We start from the raw sequence: 23388 nt of genomic DNA, 5'->3' as shown, positions 1-23388 counted from the left end.
CACAAGTAACTGTGACATGATTTTTTAAAATTTAATCTGTACTTTTAGCATTTTATTACTTTTTTTTAGTTTGTTTATTGTCTACACAGTAAACAAAGAGCAAATGATATCTTGATTCTTAGCATGTTTAGCATTGGACAATTTCTGTGGAATAAATGTTTGCACCACAGAAAATTTTCAACTACCAACATAACATCACTAAACAATGACTTGGGGAAAGCTGCCAGTAGCACTACAATGGTGATATTTCTCTGAAACACTGACAAAAGGAAGAAATAAACTCAAGATAATAATACAATGTTGTTAAGTAATTAGAAAGTTATGTTTTGAGTATTTTATTTTTGTTTTTAGTTTGCTGTATTTAAAGGTAAGTTTATATCACTATTTTGGGAATAATATCTGGGATTAAAAACAAACTATAAGACTCATGAGAGTTTAGCACTTGCAAACGGATACAACTAGTTCTTTCACACTATTGTATAGGGACCATATGACACAGTGCCTCACAGGACATATTAAGAAAGTTTGATATCAAGATAAGTACATAGAAAGTCATTATGTATTTTAAACTTCCAAAACTAGAGAAGTAGGAGGAATTAAGTCCACAAAATTAGTTTGTCTAATAAACTCTTGTTGGTCACTCAGTACCTCAACAAAACAGGATTTAGAATCATGATTTGATAATAATAGGAAAGAATTCCATTGAATCAGGCTTAAAACTGTTGAAGCCAAATGATTTTTAAAATTCCTTCCAGCTAAGTTATTCTGTGATTCTCTATACCAACTAATGGGAATATGAAAATACAGGACCAACACAGCTACTAATCCATTAAAGGGATTACTTGGACAACAGATGATTCAAATCTAATAAGTTTCAGTAGAAAAATTGCTGATCCAAATTTTGATAAGCTGTTTTACAAGGCTAACAGTGTTCTGAAAATTTGGTACAATTAAAAAATGAGTAATGTAGAAAATAAGATGGCATGCATGGATTTTCATTACTAAACTAGAAGTGGATGAATGGTGAATATAATAAAAGTTGATAATAAATTTGCTTTATTGTCTTAAAAGCTAGTGAAAAGTTGTTTTTTGAAAAGAAATGAGACCATCAGAATATTTGCTTGTACCTGAAAACATTAGCAGAAAACTTAGAAGAGTGTGAAAGATGAACTCAATTCCCAATGAGAACATAGCCTGACCAAAATTAATTTTTGCTAAATTCTTAGAAAAATATAATAAAAAGAAACTGCATAATTAAAAGATGTAATTTATATACCTGTAGCACTAGCAAATTGGTTGTTTTCAATGTAGCTTTCAAAGTGGTTTCCTGAGAGCCAAAGTGTCTTTTGGCCCATAAAACTAAGTGATAAACTACTTAGCTAACACGTTCCCCCTCTCCAAATCCATAAAAGCTTTTCACTACACTCAGTGTCAATTGGTTAACAAGTCAGATAACCAAACCAAAAATTACTCTTATTAAAGCTTAGAGCTCTATTAAAAAAGAGTCAAAAATAACTAGAAAAGTGTTCTTTGCAGAGAAATAATATCATAAATGATTAACCAAAAGATTCTAAGAGGGATGATTATTTTCTTTTTCTTTTTTCTAACCATTTAGTTGTTTTTATTTACTTTATTGGTTCTTTTTAATTATATGTGATGGAAGAATCCATTTTTATATTATTATACAATCAAGGAATATATCTTATTATAGTTAGACTCCCATTCTTATATACATAAAATATAATATTCCACAATAATAGAATTCACTGTGTTGTTTTTGTATGTATGTGGGAAAAGACAATGGAATGAATCTTTTTAATTAAGAAAGCAGAATAATTGAAAGAGAAATATCAAGAGAATTGATTGGAAATTTATTTAGCTATCTTTAAAATTATGCAAGTAATGCAGTATTTTCTTATAATTTTCTGTAAATAATAAACAAGAATGTAGAGTTAAATTATCCTACATATTTTTCATAATTAATCTATGTTTTGAAGAACCTTATTTGTTCCATCTGTTTTTACATTCTTTATTGATCCATATGAAGAAAGCACAACATAATAAAATTAGCCTTGTTAAAACATGCTTATTGGTAAATAAGCCATATATAAATATTCATAGTTATCCATGGACAAGCATATATATATATATATAGATAGTTAGACAGATAGATATATAGATAGTAACACAGAGGAATAGAAGACCTAACTAAAAAAAAAACAAACTAAAAATTGATTGAATCAATTTGCTTAGTTAATTTAGTATTAATATATACTCCAGAACTTTTTTTAATTAGTATTTTAAAAAGTAAGTGGTGATTATTTTTACAATGATATAATCCACTACAAAATATTTTGTTGTTACATGATTTTGAATATGTGATGCATTGAATAATGTTACCTAGAGGTAATGGACATATATGACATGTAAATATAGTATGACAGGTTTTTGTATATAAGTTTTTAAGCATCACCCAATTTACTCCATGGTGTCTCTTATCTGGTATTAGTATTAATTCCATTAGTTTTCTGTAGAAGTCAATTCTGTTCAAGAGTCAAGTCAGATTCAGATGTAGAATGAGAGCACACAGCTATAATTACCTATTAACTTTGTAATAATGGCCAGAGCTAGAAGGGAAGTATGGGAAAATGGTTGTATGCACAGTTTTATTTGAAAGAAATTCCATGGCATAAGTGTATGAAGAAGTTGACAATGTTTTTTAGTTTGCACTTTTCTGTGTTAGGATATGAAGATATATCAAGGCACTGGAGATTATTAGTATGGCTTACAAAATCAGTTTGGATATATACTGTTAACAAGATCAAATAGACTTTAAAAATCTGAGAAATTATAAAAATTAGAGTTATCTTCTGCCAAATAACTAAGTTGAGCCTAATATTAGTAAACACCAAAGATTTTGTTGTTCCAATAAATAAGAAAACTCTGTAATGTGGACTGTATTCAACATATAATAAATGTTCAAGAATGGGTCCAGAAATAGCTGAATGAATATGTACCTAAAATGAACAACTGTATCTGGTTGATAATTATTTCTATCTTTTGTTCTTTCATTTCCATTTTCCATCTTTGCTGCATATTTAAAATTTTCTCTGTAACTCTGCATTATTATTATAATGTCCATATCATTGTATCATCTAAAAAACTTTTTATACACGTTAATAGAACTAGGGAAAGTATTTATAATAATATCTTGATATTCAATTGAGTTTCTAAAGAATCCTAGAATCAGAGGTCAGAGGATAAGGCCAAAGCTACAAAAAATACTCTATTTTGACTCCAGGAACCTATGGGATCAACTACTTTTATGGGCCAAAATTTACTCACTTGCACTGGTTCTTCAAGCAGGTTAGGGCATTAGTTTATTTAAGCAAGCACTCCTTTGACAAAGACATTGTATGACATGACCTCTATGATTGCCAATGCCTTAAAATCCACAGTTAGAGAACATGGTCCTCTCTCCATGTCCTAAACAACCAGGGGGAAAACCTAACATACAGAAGTCAGCAAATGGGTATGTGAATCCAAGCAGCAGATGGTTCTAGTGGTCTTCAGCAGGTGCTCATTTACATATTTGGGGCATAATCTCTCTCTCCCTTCCCCCAGTATGGTAATTTTCTCTTGCTTAAATGCACATTTAGACCAGAATGTTTTTGATCTAGTAAAAAATATACTGAATGTAGAATCGTAGGTTTGGTTTATCATTCTGGCTTATACTAAGTACATGCACAGTCTCAAATGTATCTCTTAAAAATCTTGAATGCTCCCTTATACTCAATCAGATTTCCTGGTCATTTACACAAAAATAAAATAGAAATGAATGAAGAATTGTGCTTAGAAGGACTTGAATTTCACTGTAAGTCACTGCTAATGTTAGAGCTCTAATTTTGAAAAGAAATAGAATGGTATAGTGGGCAAAGTCTCAAAAACCAAGGAATCAGGAAAGTATGGTCTTCTCCCAGTCACTAGTCAAAGCATGACTTTGAATACATTTAATTTCATCCATCCTCAATTCATCCAACTGCAAAATTGGATAGAAGAAAGGGGGAAGAGAATGTAGGAGGTAAGCTATAGTATCTTCAGCTATAAAATTCTTTAATCATGCTCTATAATGGGAATAATTTGGAGGATTTTGTTTTTGTTTGGGGGAGTTGACAAAATAAATTCATTCTAAAATTTTAAAAGATTTCATGTGCTAAGAGGGGTATATAATAGAATACCACTGAAATAAAATCTAGATACAATAGAACATCACTAAAACAAAACAATATATAATGAAGTATAATATTGAACAAATACTTTGTCAACCTACTTTTATCTTTCATTAGAAAATAATTGATTATCCAGTATGCTATTTTTCACTTTTCATTCTCCCTTAATATAAGTATTCCTCCTTATATAAAATATTTTCCTTTATTATTAATACCATAAATTTTTATCAGTGTTATGCTTTCAGATAGAAAAAATGGTGTCTAGTTTAGTTTTACAGTACTAAGAACATTTGAAATAATAAAAACTATTAAAACTTTGAAGAAACTATCCAGACTAGTTTAAAACATGTTTTGTAGAATGTAGTTATATTTATAATGTAAATATAAAAGTTTTCTTTTATATTTATGATCTCTTTTATACCTTTGGAGTCTGATCACTTTGGAATCTGTGTGTCATAACATCAAATTAATTATTGAAAAATGCTTTGGCAAAGTAATAGAATCATCTGGTCATTTGATGATGATGTAGTAAAACAATCCAATGTCATATCACATAAGTTAAAATTTCAAAAAGTTAATAGCAAGGTTTTATTCAAAGTTGTTTCATTTGTTGAGCAAGGTTTTATCAGGGGTCTGATGTATTATATAACTGTGCATTGAAGACTTTAAACAAACTTAGGTGAGTATTTGAAAGGCAGGTTACTACAATATCATTTTCTTAGTATTATTCGTTAGTCTTCATGATATGCTGATCTTCACACTTGTAGCAGCACCTTCTTATCCTCTGAGAATTTTCAGTTATTGAGAACATATTAGAAAAATATAGAGAAATTTCATATCCCAGGATCAGCTTCAATGAGTATTTTTAGATATCACATAGCGTCCTACCAACTATATTATTTTTATTGTAGAATGCAGAAAAATTGGCAAATTTTGAATACAATCAAGTGAATCATTTAGAGAATGAATCACATCATCTCCTAAAAGGGTATCTTTTGTGTAGGATTTTCAATGGATTTTAGAAAGATGACAATTAATCATACAGAAGGCTATAAATCCTGTACCACAGAGTTTTTACATTCTGGTTGAAATGCATTTCTATTTCTGAGAGAAAATAGTGAGAGAGATTCTGGAATCTGAACAAGTTATGCTATTTTAAGTAAATATAATACAATTCAATAAAAATACAGAAAAAAAGTGCTCAAGAATCTTGAACAATAGTTGTTATAAATCCAAAGAAAATCAAGTGTTTTAATATTCCTAAGACTTAAATATTTTCCAAAGAACTGAGTCTATAAACATTAGGAACCCACTCTTCTGACAGCAATAGAATCGTTCTCAAGTTCTAAAAATGATAGTGAGAAAGAACAAATCTCTCAGAAATGGTTGCATTTTCAATATTGATGTAAAAGTCAATCTTATTATTTCAATAAAAGTGACACAATATGCTTATGAATAAGAGCAATGAAAGAAAAATAATTTAATTATTGCAGAAATGTAAAACATTTACCCTTAGTTCTCTTAAAAGACTAATGCAGAATTAATACATAATTAATTACATCAAAGACTGCAAGCCAATTTCCAGTGATCACCCACCATTCAGATAACAGAACCAAGCTTGAGTATCTCTTATCATCTCTTATTCCCTTGGATAAATCACGTTTTCATATTTATATTTTTCTTCTTGGTTTTCAAACTAATCCTTACAGGTAAAGTTTTTAACATTTCTTTCTCTGACGGAAAAAAATCAGCAACAGAATTATTTAAAATAATCATATATAATAATAAAAATAATGTATGGCTACATAAAATTGAAAACAATTTCACATTGAATGTTTTATTTTGTATATTTCTTTGAATTCCTTATTAGTATATCACAACCATTTTGTTTCTTAAAAATAAGTTAATATGAAAAGGATACCAGTAGAGTATAAGAAAGGGGCCAGGAATAAGAGAAGATGAGAGAGGGAGGAAATGTTAGGGAGGGATATTCATCAAATTATATGTTTTTCTTGTGTGCATGTGCAAATATGTAATAGCAAATCCTATCATTATGTACAACTATAATGCACCAATAAAAATGTAGAAAGAGAAAATAAATAAGTTGATATGCATAGAGAACTTATTTCTATGATAGCAAAGGTTGAGTTGCATTCAAATTCATTAAAATACCACTTTCATGCATTTTCAATAAGTGAAATTGAATTTCTGAATAAGTTACTGCCAAAAAATTAACATAAAAAAACAAAATATATGAGCTTTCAAATTGGTTAGGGGTACATGAGATTAAATATTTTTATAATCATTCTCAGGAATTAAAGAAGGGGGTAGAAAGATTTCTTCCTTTAGAAATCACATAGATTTGATATTTTTGTCCTAAAGAAACAAAAGGTTAATATAAAACATTGAATTTCAACAGACCTAATATCTTAAAAACAAAGGAAAAATGTGACAAGCATTTTATTTTATTTTTTTTATTGGTCGTTCATAACATTACATAGTTCTTAATACATCATATTACACGGTTTGATTCACGTGGATTATGAACTCCCCCTTTTACCCCGTATACAAATTGCTGTATCACATCAGTTTCCCTTCCATTGATTGACATATTGCCTTTCTAGTGTCTGATGTATTCTGATGTCTGTCCTATTCTCTACTATCCCCCCTCCCCTCCCCTCCCCTCCCCTTTTCTCTCTCTACCCCTTCTACTGTAAATCATTTCTTCCATTTGTATTATCTTGTCTTACCCCTCCTTTCCTCTTGTATGACATTTTGTATATCCCTGAGGATCGCCTTCCATTTCCATGCAATTTCCCTTCTCACTCCCTTTCCCTCCCACCTCTCATCCCTGTTTAATGTAAATCTTCTTCTCAAGCTCTTCGTCCCTACCCTGTCCTTGTTTACTCCCCTTATATCAAAGGAGTCATTTGGCATTTGTTTTTTAAAGATTGACTAGCTTCACTTAGCATAATCTGCTCTAATGCCATCCATTTTCCTCCAAATTCTATGATTTTGTCATTTTTTAATGCAGAATAATACTCCATAGTATATAAATGCCACATTTTTTTTATCCATTCATCTATTGAAGGGCATCTAGGCTGGTTCCACAGTCTTGCTATCGTGAATTGAGCTGCTATGAACATCGATGTAGCAGTGTCCCTGTAGCATGCTCTTGTTAGGGCTTTAGGGAATAGACCGAGAAGGGGAATAGCTGGGTCGAATGGTGGTTCCATTCCCAGCTTTCCGAGAAATCTCCATACTGCTTTCCAAATTGGCTGCACCAATTTGCAGTCCCACCAGCAATGAACAAGAGTGCCCTTTTCCCCGCATCCTCTCCAGCACTTATTGTTGTTTGACTTCCTAATGGCTGCCAGTCTTACTGGAGTGAGATGGTATCTTAGGGTAGTTTTGATTTGCATTTCTCTGACTGCTAGCGATGGTGAGCATTTTTTCATGTACGTGTTGATTGATTGTAGTGACAAGCATTTTAAAAAGAGTGCAGAGAGACTCTGTTTATGGTGAATCATGATGCAAGAATTTGGAAAGAACAGATAGGGTTGAGAATTTGTATGATTAATATCTTCCTAATAATTTTTAGAAATAGTATTTCCTCTAGAGATGACATCCTGCACATCAATATTATCTTCCTAATAACAGGTGGCAATACCACCAGGAAAGTTTAGGAACTGGACCAGAGAATATACATGGAAATGAAGTAAAATCCTATAAAGTTATTTGAAAAATTATGGGGTCAAGGGAGAAATAAATGATTAAACTTTCTCTCGTTGCTCAATCTGCTAAACCATGTTGCTTCTCAGGATCTGTTGAGTTGAGCAATTCTGATTCACAACACTAAAAACAATTGGGGAAACACTGATTCTATTTCAAGCCTGAATGGGTGTGAACTGATAGGTAGTTTGATGAAGGTAGTCATATGATGACTTCTTATAAGAAGATGTTTGACAAGCTGTCAAAACTCTTTTGGAAAAAAGAAATGGTGGATGGAGCTGCTCTAAGGAATACACGTCAATTCAGTTACCCTGTTCTTACATTGTATTTTCATGCTGTTTGAGTGATCTCTGTGGTTCTCAAGCTAGAAATTAGGTTAAAGTGAAGCAGATGTATTTTGAAGCATTTATTAGATATTATCAAAACAATGGTGAAATTCATGTTAAAATCCTATTTTATAGGATCAGTTGTAGTTTTACAAAGTTTTAAAACAAATTATTGATGATATACAAATGTAAGTTTGTGGCCTGATTAAATAATTCAGTGAAAACACTGTATTTCAGAGGCTCCTATTTCATATGTCAGAAGTTAGACGCTGGAGAAAAGCTGTCAAGAAATAAGGAAAGAAGGATAATTCTCTGAAATCAGGCTAAAACCTGCAATCTGTCATTTGGGTAGAGAGACTAAAAACTATTCTAATAATAAACATGCTAAATAGAACATGATTTTAAAAGAAGAAGAAGAAAAACTCTATCACCCACAATTTTCTTTTTAACCATTTGTCCTTTCCTAGGGGATATTATTCAACTTTGTCAGCTGTGGCATTCCAGACTCTCTGATCTGAGTCTCAGAAGACTGAGACAGTTTTCTCCTTCTCCTTGTTTTCAGAGCCCCCTGCTAACTTGGGCTTCCAGTACCAGAATTGCTATCAACCCTGCCCTGACAGAAATGAAGGAGAGTTGGATGTGGGTATTTCCGGTATGCCTTTTACAGGATATTTATTTATCTGGCAGAATCCTAATGCCTAGTTACCTGACCCAGACACAACCAGGGGGTATCTCCTGCAGGAAACTTACACTGACAGATGTCTTGTAGCTCTGTGTGAACACATCCAGTTTATGTCTGCCTGACCATCACTCTAACACTGGGTTCCCAGACCTGTGCGCTCCCAACATCCAAGAAAAACCTGGCCTTGTATCAGAAAGTTAAACTGGTATTCAAAATTGTTGCTGAGGCAGCAATAAAAAACTAAGAATTCATTACACTTACAGTACAGTCACTCTGGACCATTTATTTGACCTCTAGATTTATGGCCTATGAATCTTATGGCAATTCTCTTTACCATACTTCGTTTCTCTCTATTGCTGATGGCTAGGTACACGTTACCTGAATTGTAAGGCTGAACTCAAAAGCTCAAATCCCATTTTATTTCAAGAAAATTCTTCTAATTACTTAGAATTATATTCTATTATGTACATATGGATTTTGGTTTGTATCTATAATTGAGTAATCACATTCCATCTTGAGTTTGAGTTGATTGTATACATCTATTTCTTCTCTGGATACAGTTCTAGAGTACACATGATATTCAATTTTCTTTGCATCGCATTTATATTTGCACAGTTTGTGAAATTTAACTAAATAATTAATATCAAGATTAGAAAATTAGTATAATGTGCCAATTAGATATACTTTGTAAAACAAATAAACAAACAAAAGCTTCAGAAAATCTTTACAGAGCTTGATTCCCCATCAAAGGAAAGTTGAAAAAATATCCTCTGGAATTTCCTGCTATATGCCTACTTGACAAATGACATTTCTGCAAGCACCCAAGTGTTATTCTAGGGCAGTAGTATGTCTATGGAAAATTCTTCTTAGATTCATTCTATAATATTTATCTCCTGGTGCCTGACTATAGCATTATGCATTCATTTCTAATAGCACTACACATTTCTTTCTCATTTGGGGTTTCAACAGTCTCTAGGCAAAACATCACACTGACTGCACTCTGAATGCTGAAAATTAAAGTTGGAGGCATGAGACATTGATAATAACTAGTATATATATACATGCACAGATGTATATATGTACTTATATGCAGTCTGAGGTGCTAAAACAAAAAGAGAAATATGTCTTTATTGTAAAATAACTGCAGGGTGTTCCACAATACATTCTGAATTTTCCTATGTAGTTAAAAGGCAAAGTATTTTTATGTTTACTGATTTAAAAGAAAAGTATTATGTAGGAGTTATAGTCCAACATGAACTCAGATATCACCAGAGGCTCTCAGCAGTTACCATCTTCTAACTAAGCCTTGTATGTTAATATTTTATGAAGAGACTGGTTTAAATGATCAATATAAGAAATACCTCTACCAGAAAATTGCATCTGAATCCTGCTCTGGCAATCCCACAGAAGTCAGCTATTTGTTCTTAGATTTAAGTTCCAAGAGGCATTTAGGCAACAGTGACTGAGGACTGAAATTCCTTTGTAAGAAACAGATATAAAGGAAGCTGGTGTGTGAGGGAGTGGCTTCAGCTTCCAGATTATTTCTCTCCTTTCTCCATTACCCTGATTCTGTCTGTTTTATGTCACATAGTCCTTGCTCCTTCAATTCACAAAGATCTATGATTTGTCAAGGTTTTAACCAACCCATCTCCTACTGTTGTTTCAATTTCTTCAGATCGCCTAGTTTCTGATTATTTTCAGGAAACTTAGGCCTCCTTCTCTGTTTTCTCTTTTGTCTCTTTTTTCTACCTTCCTGGTATTGGAAACTCCTCTTGCCTGGACATTCTATGTTTGCTTGTATTCTATTTCTCTTATTATAGATCTTCAGGGGGTTTCTTTTCCCATTGCCTGAACAGGAAATCACAAATAATAGTTTTCTCTTTCTCAACTTTTCTCAGACACCAGTTACCATCCAACCTGTTCAAAGAAATGAATTTAAACATTTTACTGTAAGAAATGGATAAGAAAGAAAAATATGTGCATGTTATGGTTTGGATGTAAGGTGTCCCAAAAAGCTCATGTGTGAAACAATGCAAGAAGGTTTGGAGGAGAAATTATTGGGTTATATTTTAACCTAATCAGTGGATTAATTCCTTTATGGGATTAACTGGAGGGAGGTGGGGTATGGATGGAGGAAGTAGTTCACTGAGGGCATGGCTATGTGGTATTTATTTTGTACCTGGAGCTTGGAGTCCTCTCTTGGCTTTCTGATCACCATGTGAACTGGTTTCCTGTGCCACACTCTTCCACCGTGATGTTGTGCCTCCCCTACAACCCAAAGAATGGAGTCGGCATTCTATGAACTAAGACCTCTGAAACCGTGAGCTCTCAAATAAACTTTTCCTCCTCTATAATTGTGCTGATCAGGTCTTTTAGTCACCACAGTTACAAAGCTGACTAAAACAGAGCATTAGCATTCCAAGTCTGAATAACAAATTATCTCCAACTGGAGGACCTCAGAAAACAAAATTAATCTCTCAGAGTTTTGGAAGTTAGAAGTTCAAACCATCATGCTGACAGGGTTGGTCCCTACAGGCAACTCTAAGGAAAAGATTCTGTTCTTTGCTTCTAGTCCAGGTCCTGATGGTTACTGCCAATTGTTGGAGTTCCTTGATAGCAGATGTATCATTCCAACCTCTGCTTCTGTCATCAAGTGGTATTCTCCTTCTGAGGCTCTGTCTTAATGTCTCCTCAAAAATACCATTTAGAGGGGAGTGAGCACCCACCCTACTGCACTGTGTCCCCATATTAAATTGATCTCATTTAAAATAGCCCTCTTTCCAAATAAAGTCACATTCTGAGATACTGGGGGTTAGGATTCTGAAATATCTTTCTTGGGGATGCAGTTTAACTCAACAAAGATTATAAACTGGCTGGCCAAATTTGCTAGCAGAAATTCATACCTATTAAATGTCTTCAAATTTTTTATTCCGGAAAAAAATAATCCTGCTCCTGGAGGATAAAATTATGATGCCTTTCTCCACCTTTGTTTCTGATCCAAGAAAATATTTCAGAGTCTAAATGTATTCTGCAAATTAATGATATTTAGTTCTTTTGTTTATTTTGTTTGCCATAACTGTGAAGTTTTACACTTGTATCAATAAGACAGGCTTTTATTTCATTCAACATATATTTATAGTTCCTATATGTTATATTATACTGTTTTAGGGGCAGTATGGGTTTATTGAAAAAAGAGCAAAAAATCCCATCAGCAAAGAATTAATTTAGAAGAAGACTAACTGCACTTCAAAGTACTTATTATAAAAAACCATCAAAACAAAGGTGTGAGCAAAGAATTGTATTTAATAGAAGTGAATAGGATATGACATCAGTTGAAGGAATAAAGAAATATTTCCCAGGAAATATAGTTTTTGAACATTGGGCTTGAAGAATAAGATCAATAAACTCAATAAGAAAAATGGATTGGTTGAAGATTGTATATTTTATTTCCCAAATTCTAAAATACTGTAATTTCATTATCTCCCAAACATGAAAATAGACAACATTTTTGGGAGAAGAAAAGTCAGATTATGAATAATTAAAATACAGGAGAAAACATCTTAGTGTGATTATAGAAGATGAAGGGGAAGGAACTGGAGAGACTGGAAAGGTGACCCAGTATACTAGCAGGCTACCTACCAAGAGCCATAGCCCAAACTCCTGCTTTCAGAGCCAATCTTGATAAGAAAAAGGAAATATATCAACACTTCCCAGCCAACAATCTTAGATAAAGTTTCTAACAACCTTGTAGCAAGTTTTGGCTTGTCCCTAAGCCTAGTTGTGTCATTGTGCCTGTGTCTGTAGAACTCTGAAAGGGCACTGGGGGAAACAGTTGTTCCTACTTAGTGAAAGCTTAAATTCCAACATCACCTTTGAAGAATAATGGGTCAACAGAATTAGTAATTAAAATATATAGCCAGGTATGGTAATACACTCCTATCATCCCAGCAATTCAGGAGACTGAGGCTGGAAGATCATGAGTTCAAAGCCAGCCTCAGCAACTTAGCAAGGCCCTAAGCAACTAGTGAAACCCTGTCTCAAAATAAAACATGAAAAAGGCTGAGGATGTGGCTCAGTGGGTAAGCAACACTGGGTTCAATCCTTGGTAGAGAAAGAGAGAAAGAAAGAGAATAAAAGGAAGGAAGAAAGAATTGAAATATAAGAAATGTATAAATGTTCCATGCAAGACTTCATTTCTTATGAAGTCCATTCTAAAAGCATTGACGAGTCAAAAGACAAGGATCTAGGAGAAAGAATATTTATTGTAGTATTGGTAATAGAAAAAGGAAGGAAGGAAGAAGAAAAGAAGAAAAAAAAAGAAAACAAGTTGAAATCCACCAACAATAAAGAAATGATGGAATTAATGAGTAGCATTTGTAAAAGCTACTATTATAGTCCATTTTTCATTGCTATAACAAAATATGGGATGCTTTGTAAAGAAAAAGGTCTATTTAAATCAGTTTCTGGAGGTCCAAGAGCAGGGTGCTGGCTTTTGCTCAGCTCTGATGAGGGCTTCATGCCATTACAATGGCAGGAATGTGTGGGGTAGAGGTCACATGGTGAGACAGGAAGCAAGAAGGCATTACAGAGATCAGGGTTGCACTTTCATAACAACTCACCCTCTTGAGAACAAATGCCCTCCACCAGACTAGCATTAATTTCTTTCAATGGTGAGGCCTCCAATGATATAAACAATACCGACTTTCAAAATTTAAGTATCTATCCATTGGACCCCAACTCTTAACGATACCACCATCTCTTAATACTACCACTCTGGGGACCAAACCTCCAACAACATACACTTTTAGTAGACAAACCATAACCACACCATAGAAGCTACACATTAATTTTAAAAGTAAATGTCTAAATCAGATATAAAATTTTCCATTCAAGGACAACTAACCCTCACCACCCACCCCATCTCAGGTACATTGGGTGCTCCTTACCTCCATTCCCATCTCGTCTATTCCAACGTCCTGGACTTTGACCTAAATTCCACTGTGGTGTGGAGGACTACTCTCCCAGTCCTTGAACTTCAGCCCAATATCTGAGATAATATCTTCAAACAATGCAGACAAGAGAGACTTCCACATGTCCCTTAGACTAAGCCCACTAAGCCAATCCTAGGTGCATTTTATATTAATGAAGAAAAGTCAGTAATCATCTAATCAAAGAGAAAAAGAGCAATATTAACAAACCATTTCTCACTGGACCAAAATATTAGTCATTAGTCATCTTAGTAGTCATGTCTGCTTGTCTTCCTACCTAATATCTTCATCCAGATGCACTTAGAGAATAGGACACATTGAGAACAAATTTAGACCAAAATACTGGAAAAAATGGTATTTTCAAATATAAATGTCATTTTACATAGACATATATACTAATAATTTTTCAAGCACTTGAAAGTAAAATTACATTCAGAAGAACTTCAAACATCCTAAAATACATTGCACACATAATTGCTCAGCACAGAATATTTCTTTTATAATATTTCTTAATTTAATTGGCTAACAAATTGTCATATCACAGGATAATTACATGTAATTTTTAAGTACTATATGAAGAAATAATCAGGGCAAGATTTATGTTATATGCCTACTAAAAAACATATTAAAACAACTTTGGATTTGTATGGAAGAAAATCTCATATACCTGAATTGTCCTCTTTCACTACAAAAGTTAAAACAAAATATTTCCAAAGATACACAAAATTTTTTAAAAAAAATTCTTTCTTTATGAAATAATTCACCCAATAAGTGAGTATATTTTTGTTAGAATGTATCAGCAAGTAAGTATTCATTTGTCTGAGTACATGGACAGAATTTTTTATCTTCCAGGGTAAGGAATGCTCTACCTGAATATAAAGCAGTCACTGTGACAAATTTTTGATGAAAAAAAAAGACTAAAAAGCTTTTGTTCACTTTTATGAAAGGGTGTTAGATGGAGATAAAATTAGTTGAATTAAGTATGATCTGATAGTTGGATGAGAATGCTAAATTAATTAGTGTAACAGTAAAAGGAAGGAAAGGATAATTGGGCACCAAACTAAGATATCTCATTTTAAATAGTTGTTTTTGGTGGTGGTTGTTTTTTGGTTAGGCTTTTAAAGTATGTGAAACAAATGACAATTTCTAAATGAATTGCACATGCATCCCATAAATTAGACTTCAACAGTAAACAGAGTTAAAAAGTACCATAAACATTGATATTATGGATCATTTAGCACTTTTATTTAAGTGAGGTCATTTTTATACCAAAGATGTCAATACCTTAAAACAATAATTTAAGAAGTATTTTTATAAATTGCTAAAGTTTCCTATCAATGGAAGTTGCTTAATGTACAATAAAGGTGTAGACTAACAGTGTTGATGAAAGGTACTCATTTTCTTCAGGTCTTGGCAATAAAGCAGATTAAACTTTAGGGCAGCAGGAGTATATTCTCTTTCTATTTGTCCTTGTTGGGACAGATCATAAACGTGTATAGCATATACCATGGAGGGCTGGGCTGATAAGAAACAATGAAGAAAGCACAAATCTACACTGATGGAGCACTTTGGTGGTAAAGGTGCTCAGGTTCTTCATGCCCACAATTCCCATTGAGCCAGGGAACTTGTCCCAAGTTTGCAGCAGTATCTGTTGATTCTAAAGGATCATTGATGTCAATTGGTAGATTGAATTTCTACCAATGTTGAGCCTTTATCTGAGTCTGGCTGACCTACATATTTGCAACCCATGAGGCAGAACTTGGTTTCATTCCAGTTAGTGTCAAAATATGTGGATTGACATTCTTAACCCTCTCTTTCCTTTCCTTCTTCTTTCCCTTCTTTTGTACTGCTTTACTTCTCTCTGGATCTATTCTTGATTTCTAGCTCTTCCCTTTCCTACATGTGTTATTCAAAAGATTTGGCCTTCTGGTTTGAACCTTATCTCTTACTCTCAAACTCCCTTATGATGGGGCCAAATCAGAGAAAGAATAGGAATCAGAGTCACAAGGAAAAAAAAAAAAAAAAACAGGCTGCAAGTAGGGAAATGGTTTTAAATAACAATTCTGCAAAGCAATGAATAGGGGAAAGGATGTGAGATCCAAAATGTGAAATATTAGAGATAAATTAGAACATGGTAACTAAAATGATAATGATAAGCATTTGTGCAAAGCACTAAACAGAAAAAGAAGAAGGATACTGATGACTGTTTAGGTGCTATTTTTGTTATAGAGGGAAACAGGCAGCTTAAAAGAAACTTGTATTTGGAAAGACCTTGTCCAGTCCCACTCCATCTGCCTGAAAATCTGCTGTGAATTTCTCATTTCTCAGCTCCCATTTGCCTTTCTTCTCCTCCCCCTCCCCCTCCCCCTCCCCCTCCTCCTCTTCCTCCTCTTTCTTCTTTCTGTATTAGGGATTGAACCCAGGGGCACTTAAACATTGAGCCACATCCCCAGCCATTTTTAAAATTTTATTTAGAGACAGGGTCTCACTGAGTTGCTTAGAGCCTGGCTAAATTGCTGAAGCTGGCTTTAAACTAGAAATCCTCCTGCTTCAGCCTCCCAAGCTGTTGGGATTACAGGCATGCACCACCATGCAGGGACCCCATTTGCCTTTCTCATAGCATCTATTATTTCTGTAATTAACATATTTTATTTGTAATTAACATATTTTATTTAGGTGTAAACATGTTTACTTTCTCTCCTTCTTAATAGCCTGTAATTAACATATTTTATTAACATATAATTAACATATTTTATTTATGTGTAAACATGTTTACTTTCTCTCCTTCTTAATAGCCTATATGCTATGTGGTGTTTAGAGCTTCTCTTTCTTATTTTACAGTTTATATGCAGCCCTGAGCAACACGCCTATCACAAAATCAAAGATGGGGCTTTGATGCTTTTGATGAATGAATACAAAAATAAATAAACTCAAAATTAAATTGAGTTTTTACTTATACCTTAGTAACTTCTTTTTCATTATAATGATGGCACCTTTCATATACAACCATATTATATAGTGCTTTAATCAACACATTGTTTTCCTTTTACCTCTGACAGAATATGAACTCCTTGAAAATTAAGTCATGTATTATTCATCTTTGGAACAGCAGACCACTTAGTATATAACTTTGTAAATGAATGAATGTTTTTATTAGTCTCCCAAAAGCATTTCTCATTTTGATGAAATGAAAATTTTAAATTTCACAAATCATCAAAAGTGGAAAATATACTTCATTATGATTTGGAGGGAAGAGAGGTTTTTATTTGCTTATGAAAATATAATTTAGCTACATATTTTATCTTCACCTGTGAATTCCATAGTCTATTTTAACTACTTCCTTGATTTAAAAATTAGCTGTTTAATAAAAGCAAATACAAGGCTATGAAATATTTCTGAAATACTGCTTAGGAAGTGGTGATTGTTTTCATAATTCCTTCATTTTCTTCAATTTATCAGATGTCTTGGTGCTTGGAAATAGCTGAGTTTCTCTATAAAACAATAAATATTCCAAAATTATTAGACTTTCCTGGACAATAGATAGTAACTTAAGGGAAAAGTTATTTTCACCTTTTCGCAATTTTTTCATTTAATAAGATGCTCTGGACTTAGTCAAATTTGAAAGACACTCTTAAGTTACAAAAAAAGCAGGCATTATTTTTTAAAAAATACAGACCTCTGATTAAGGAAAATTAATATTTTTCTCCATTATGGATATTTCTCCATTATGGATATGCATTTTGTCTATTACATGAACATTTACTTGGGTGTAATTTTCAATAAAGGATATAAGATTTACTTTCGATGTCTTAAAGAAAAAGTAATATTTGGTAACTAACTATCCCAGTTTGCCTAAGACAGAGGGTTTCCCTGGGATTCAGGACTTTCAATGCAAAGACAAGACAAACATGGAAAGTTGTTTATCCTAGACTGAAGCAGCATTATTTTTTTTTTCTAAACTGCAATCATATACTTGTTGAAAAAAGCTCTTAGAATTTTGTAAGGAAGTCTCTCTAAGGTGTAGTTAGAGAGAGGAAGGTAACTCATTTTTGCTTGAAAGGTTGACATTTTGTGTTTTATTTTCATCCCAAGATGATGATGATTATTTATTTATAATAGTTGTAAGGGTACATAGCATTTACAAACACATAAAAGACAAAGCTCCTTTGAGGTTTCCCATCTAATTCAATATACCATATACCACACAACAGGAAAGGGGGAGGTAGAAGACATGGAAAAAATCAATACTGTGATGCTTATTGAATGAAATGTGCTGTAAATTTTCAAGGAGAGATGTCAATGAATAAAAGAAAAACTGTGTTCAAGCGAGACTAATCTGGCTTTAAACTTTTTGAAAATAATACATGCATATAATAGGAGAAATTTCTGTCTCTTTTTTTATTATATCTTCCTGGTGGACTTTTTACAAAATATCATTATACAATGACCCTATTTAACCTTAATAATGTTTTCAGCCTTAAAATTTTTACCTGAGAGTTATAAACCTACTCTAGTTTCTTATTAATATTATTTGTCACTTACATCATTTTTCTTTAATAAACTTCCAAATAAAAAATGTATCTATGTGGTAGCATGCATTATTATTTTTTATTGCCAAATAATATTCCCTTGATTTTACATCACATTTTTAAAACTTTTTTCATCAGTTGATCTTTTGTGCTATTTCTATTTTTTGAATATTATACATAGTGCTACTGTGGAAATTTATGTACAAATTTTTATGTGAATGTATGTTTTTATTTCTCCTTGAACATATGCCCAGGAGTGAAATTACTATAACAAATGACGCCTCTTACCTTTAACATTTTGAGGGACTATTTTTCTACTGTGCTACATTTTACATTCCCATGATTAGGGTCTGAGCATTCCAGTTTCTCAACATCCTTCCACACTTGTTAGGGTCTATCCTTTTGATTAGTCATTCTATTGGGTATAAAGTGATACCTCTATGATTTTGACTTACATTTCCCTTATGGATAATAATTCTGAAAATTTTTATGTGTTCTTAGAATTTTGTATCTCTTTTGGAGATATGCCTATTCAGATCCTTTGCTTAATTTTAAATTGTATTGTCTTTTTAACATTGAGCTCTAAGTGTTTATATATTCTGTGTTCTACTCTTATCAGTTAAATATCTTACTCACTTTTTTCTTCTATACGGTGGATTGTCCTTTCACTTTCTTGATCATTTACAGCAAAATTTTTAAAATATTGCTGAAGTCAATTTAATTATTTTTTTATTTTGTCAATTTTACTTGTGGCATCAGAACTAATAAACCTTTACCTAAACCAAGTTCATGAAGATTTACTCCCATATTTTCTGCTAAGAGTTTTACACTTTGAGCTCTTGCACTAGGTTTATGATCCACTCTGGAATAATTTTGATGCATAAAGGGGTCCAACTTTGGCCTATGGATATTCAGTGTTTATGGCACTATTTGATGAAAAGACAATCTTTGCTCATTGAATTATCTTGATGCCTGTGATGGTTAATTTTTTGTGTCAACAAGATATTTGGTCAAACATTGTTCTGGATGTTTCTGTGAACGTGGAGTTTTGTTTGTTTCTGTTTTGGATGAGATTAACATTTAAATTGGTGAACTTTAATTAAAGTAGGTTACTCTTCATTATGTGGGTAGGTCTCATCCAATCAACCCAATAGAACAAGACTGACCTCTGGTCAAAAAGAAATCCCCAAAGGCTGCCTTAGAGTCAAACTGCAACATCTCTAGTCTGTTAACCCTCAGGCTTTCCCTATAGCCTTTGGACTTGTCAAGCCTCCACAAATACATCTGTGGATTCCTTAACATGAATTTCTCTTTCTCCCTTTCTTCCTCTCCTTCTCATAGGGTCTATAGTCTCTGTTGAAACTGTTTAGTGTAGACAACCCCAGAATAATGCAATACTATTCTTTTTTTTTTTCTTTTTGGTACCAGGGATTGAATTCAGGGACACTCGACCACTGAGCCACATCCCCAGCCCTATTTTGTATTTTATTTAGAGACAGGGTCTCACTGAGTTGCTTAGAGCCTCGAAGTTGCTGAGGCTGGCTTTGAACTCGTGTTTCTCCTGTCTCAGCCTCCCAAGCTTCTGGGATTACAGGCGTGTGCCATCATGCCTGGCACAATACTATTCTTAATTAAATTGAACTTAATTGTAAAGATTCATTCCTAGATTTCCAATTTTATTCCATTTATCCAGGGTTCTAACTTTATGACCTCAGTAACAAATTTAATGCTTATGTTCCTATCTGAAGCTTTGCTTTGATTACCCAAGGTGGAAGACCAGAGGACTCCAGACTGAGCAGCCCCCTGAGTTCTAATTCTTTACCTAAATACGCCCAGAGTCTCATCTTTTGTCTCTGCATAGGTATTTTTGTTTTCTTTTCTTTCTTTTTTTTTGTTGATTAATTTTTTTTTTATTGGTCGTTCATAACATTACATAGTTCTTAATACATCATATTACACGGTTTGATTCAAGTGGATTATGAACTCCCCCTTTTACCCCGTATACAAATTGCTGTATCACATCAGTTACCCTTCCATTGATTGACATATTGCCTTTCTAGTGTCTGATGTATTCTGCTGTCTGTCCTATTCTCTACTATCCCCCCTCCCCTCCCCTTCCCTCCCCTCCCCCCCTCCCCTTTTCTCTCTCTACCCCTTTTACTGTAATTTTTATACAAATGGAGCACAACTTTTCATTCCTCTGGTTGTACATGATGTAGAGTCACACCATTCATGCAATCAAACTTATACATAAGGGAAATAATGTCTATCTCATTCCACCATCTCCCTCTCATACACCCCCTCCCATTCCCTTCCTCCCCTCTGCTCAATCCAAAGTTCTTCCATTCTTCCCTTGCCCCACCCCTCACCCCCCATTATAGATCAGCATCCACTTATCAGAGAAAACATTCAGCCTTTGGGTTTGAGGGATTGGCTTATTTCACTTAGCATGATAATTTCCAACTGTGTCCATTTACCCATATATGTTATGATTTCATTCCTCTTGAAAGCTGAGTAATATTCCATTGTGTATGTATACTATAGTTTCTTTATCCATACATCTATTGAGAGACATCTAGGCTGTTTCCATGGTTTAGCTACTGTGAATTGAACTGCCATAAACATTGAGGTGGCTGCATCACTGTAGTGTGATTTTAAGTCCTTTCTGTATAGACCAAGGAGTGGGATAGCTGGGTCAAATGGTGGTTCCATTCAAAGTTTTCTAAGGAATCTCCATACTGATTTCCAAAGTGATTGCACCATTTTGTAATCCCACCAGCAATGAATCAGTCTACCTTTTCCCTCACATCCTGGCCAGCACTTATTGTTTCTTGAATTCTTGATAATTGTGGTGCTGGGAGACCTGGAAATCCTTATACAGAAAAATAAAATTAAACCTCTATCTCTCACCCTGCACATAAATCAACTCAAAGTGAATCAAGGACCTAGGAATTAGGCCAGAGACTCTGCACCTAATAGAAGAAAAAGCAGGCCCAAATCTTCATTATGTCAGCGTAGGAACTGGCTTCCTTAACAAGACTCCTAAAGAGCAAAAAATAAAATCAAGAATCAATAAATGGGATGAATCCAACTAAAAAGCTTCTTCTCAGCAAAAGATACAATGAAGTGAAGAGAGAACCTATGAATGGGAGCAAATTTATATCACACGTACATCAGATACAGCACTAATCTCAAGGATATATAAAGAGCTCAAAAAACTTAACACCAATAAAATAACCCAAGCAATAAATGGGCTAAGGAAATGAACAGACACTTCACAGAAGAAGATAACAATTCATAAACAAATGTATGAAAAAATGTTCTCTGCATAGGTCTTAAAACTCAAATCTTGTCTCTTAACTACTCCTTCTCTACTTTTGACATGAAGGTTGTTATCTATTCTTTGGAAACAGTGTACGAACACACACATATCACTTTGAGTGATTTTTACTAGGAACAGAATTTAAAAGTTTGTTTTTGTTTGACAACTTCAAAGATCTACATTAAAAATTCAAATAGAACTGAAAAATTCAAATATGGAACATATATTTATGAAAACAATGAGTATTAAAATTATAATAATATGAATATTCTAAATTACTTGTATATTGAATGTATAAAACCATCATCAAAATTAAATGGGGCACTTGGATCAAAGACTTCAATAGAATAAATTATTCATTTAATAAGTAGAGTTATTGTGTTTCTTGTTATTCAGTTACACTCTGAATTACGTCTGTATGATTTCGTCTGTAAAATTCTGATTACTCACTATAATATTTCTTTTCCCATTGAGATAAAATACACTGTCATTTCTAAACAACTATTTTTCAAATGGATCTGAAAAAAGAAGACTGTCATCTGTCATTCTATTTTATATTTAAAGTTCTATTTATTTGAAAGTTAAAATAGTTAAAATACTTAGATAAATACAAAGGCAGGTTATGCTGTAATGAAACATGCAATTTCTAAATGTCCTCTTTCCCTCAGTGCAATAAAATATTCATAGACGTTCATGATTTGCATAATTATCTTAAGGCCTCAGAAGAGAAAAATGCCAGAGAAAATATTAACTATTTTACTGCCAAAAATAATTAGTTGTAGGAAAAATCTACAGCTCAATTATTAACGCATAGAAGTGGCACAATTCATCACAGTAAGCATGCAATCATTCACCTTCAATTCTTGAGACAGACCATGTATCTTTCATTTCTTTATGATGAGACAATAAAATAAACATTTATTTTTAATATTTCCATTTTAAAATTTTGAAATTATTCACAGTGATGATAATGTTATTTTAAAAGTTCATCTAGGAAATATACTTCTTTTTTTGGTACCAGGAATAGAATCCAGGGGCATTTAACCACTGAGCCACATCCCAAGCCCGATTTTGCATTATATTTTAGAGACAGGGTCTCACCGAGTTGTTTAGTGCCTTGCTGTTCCTGAGGCTGGCTTGGAACTCGTGATCCTCCTGCCTCAGCTTCCCAAACCACCGGATTACAGGCATGTACCACCATGTGCAGCTATATAAAATATATTTTAAATAAACAATTTAATGTTTAAATATTTTTTGCCAAAATGTCATTTTGTTTCTGGGAAGCTTTCCCTATATTAAGCACTGTTAGAAACATTTTGAAAAGCAATACATTAGTATTTTAATACCAAATCTTTTTAAATAGATATTTTTTAAAAATTATAACAAAACAAAGATTTGCTAATAAAATTTCACTTTGCCCCAAAATGTCTCTGGCCATTTTGCATTGATTATTTTACCTGTTTTCAGAGCACGTTGGATATTGATGATGAATTCTATGGGATTTATTGAGAAAAGAATTCAACCAAAAACCAAAATAGAACATACTATGTGGTTAGTATGTGTGTATGGTATAGACAGGA

Source organism: Urocitellus parryii, chromosome 3 (genome assembly GCF_045843805.1).
Source record: "Urocitellus parryii isolate mUroPar1 chromosome 3, mUroPar1.hap1, whole genome shotgun sequence".
Lineage (NCBI taxonomy): Eukaryota > Metazoa > Chordata > Mammalia > Rodentia > Sciuridae > Urocitellus > Urocitellus parryii.
Note: the sequence above shows the minus strand (reverse complement) of the source record.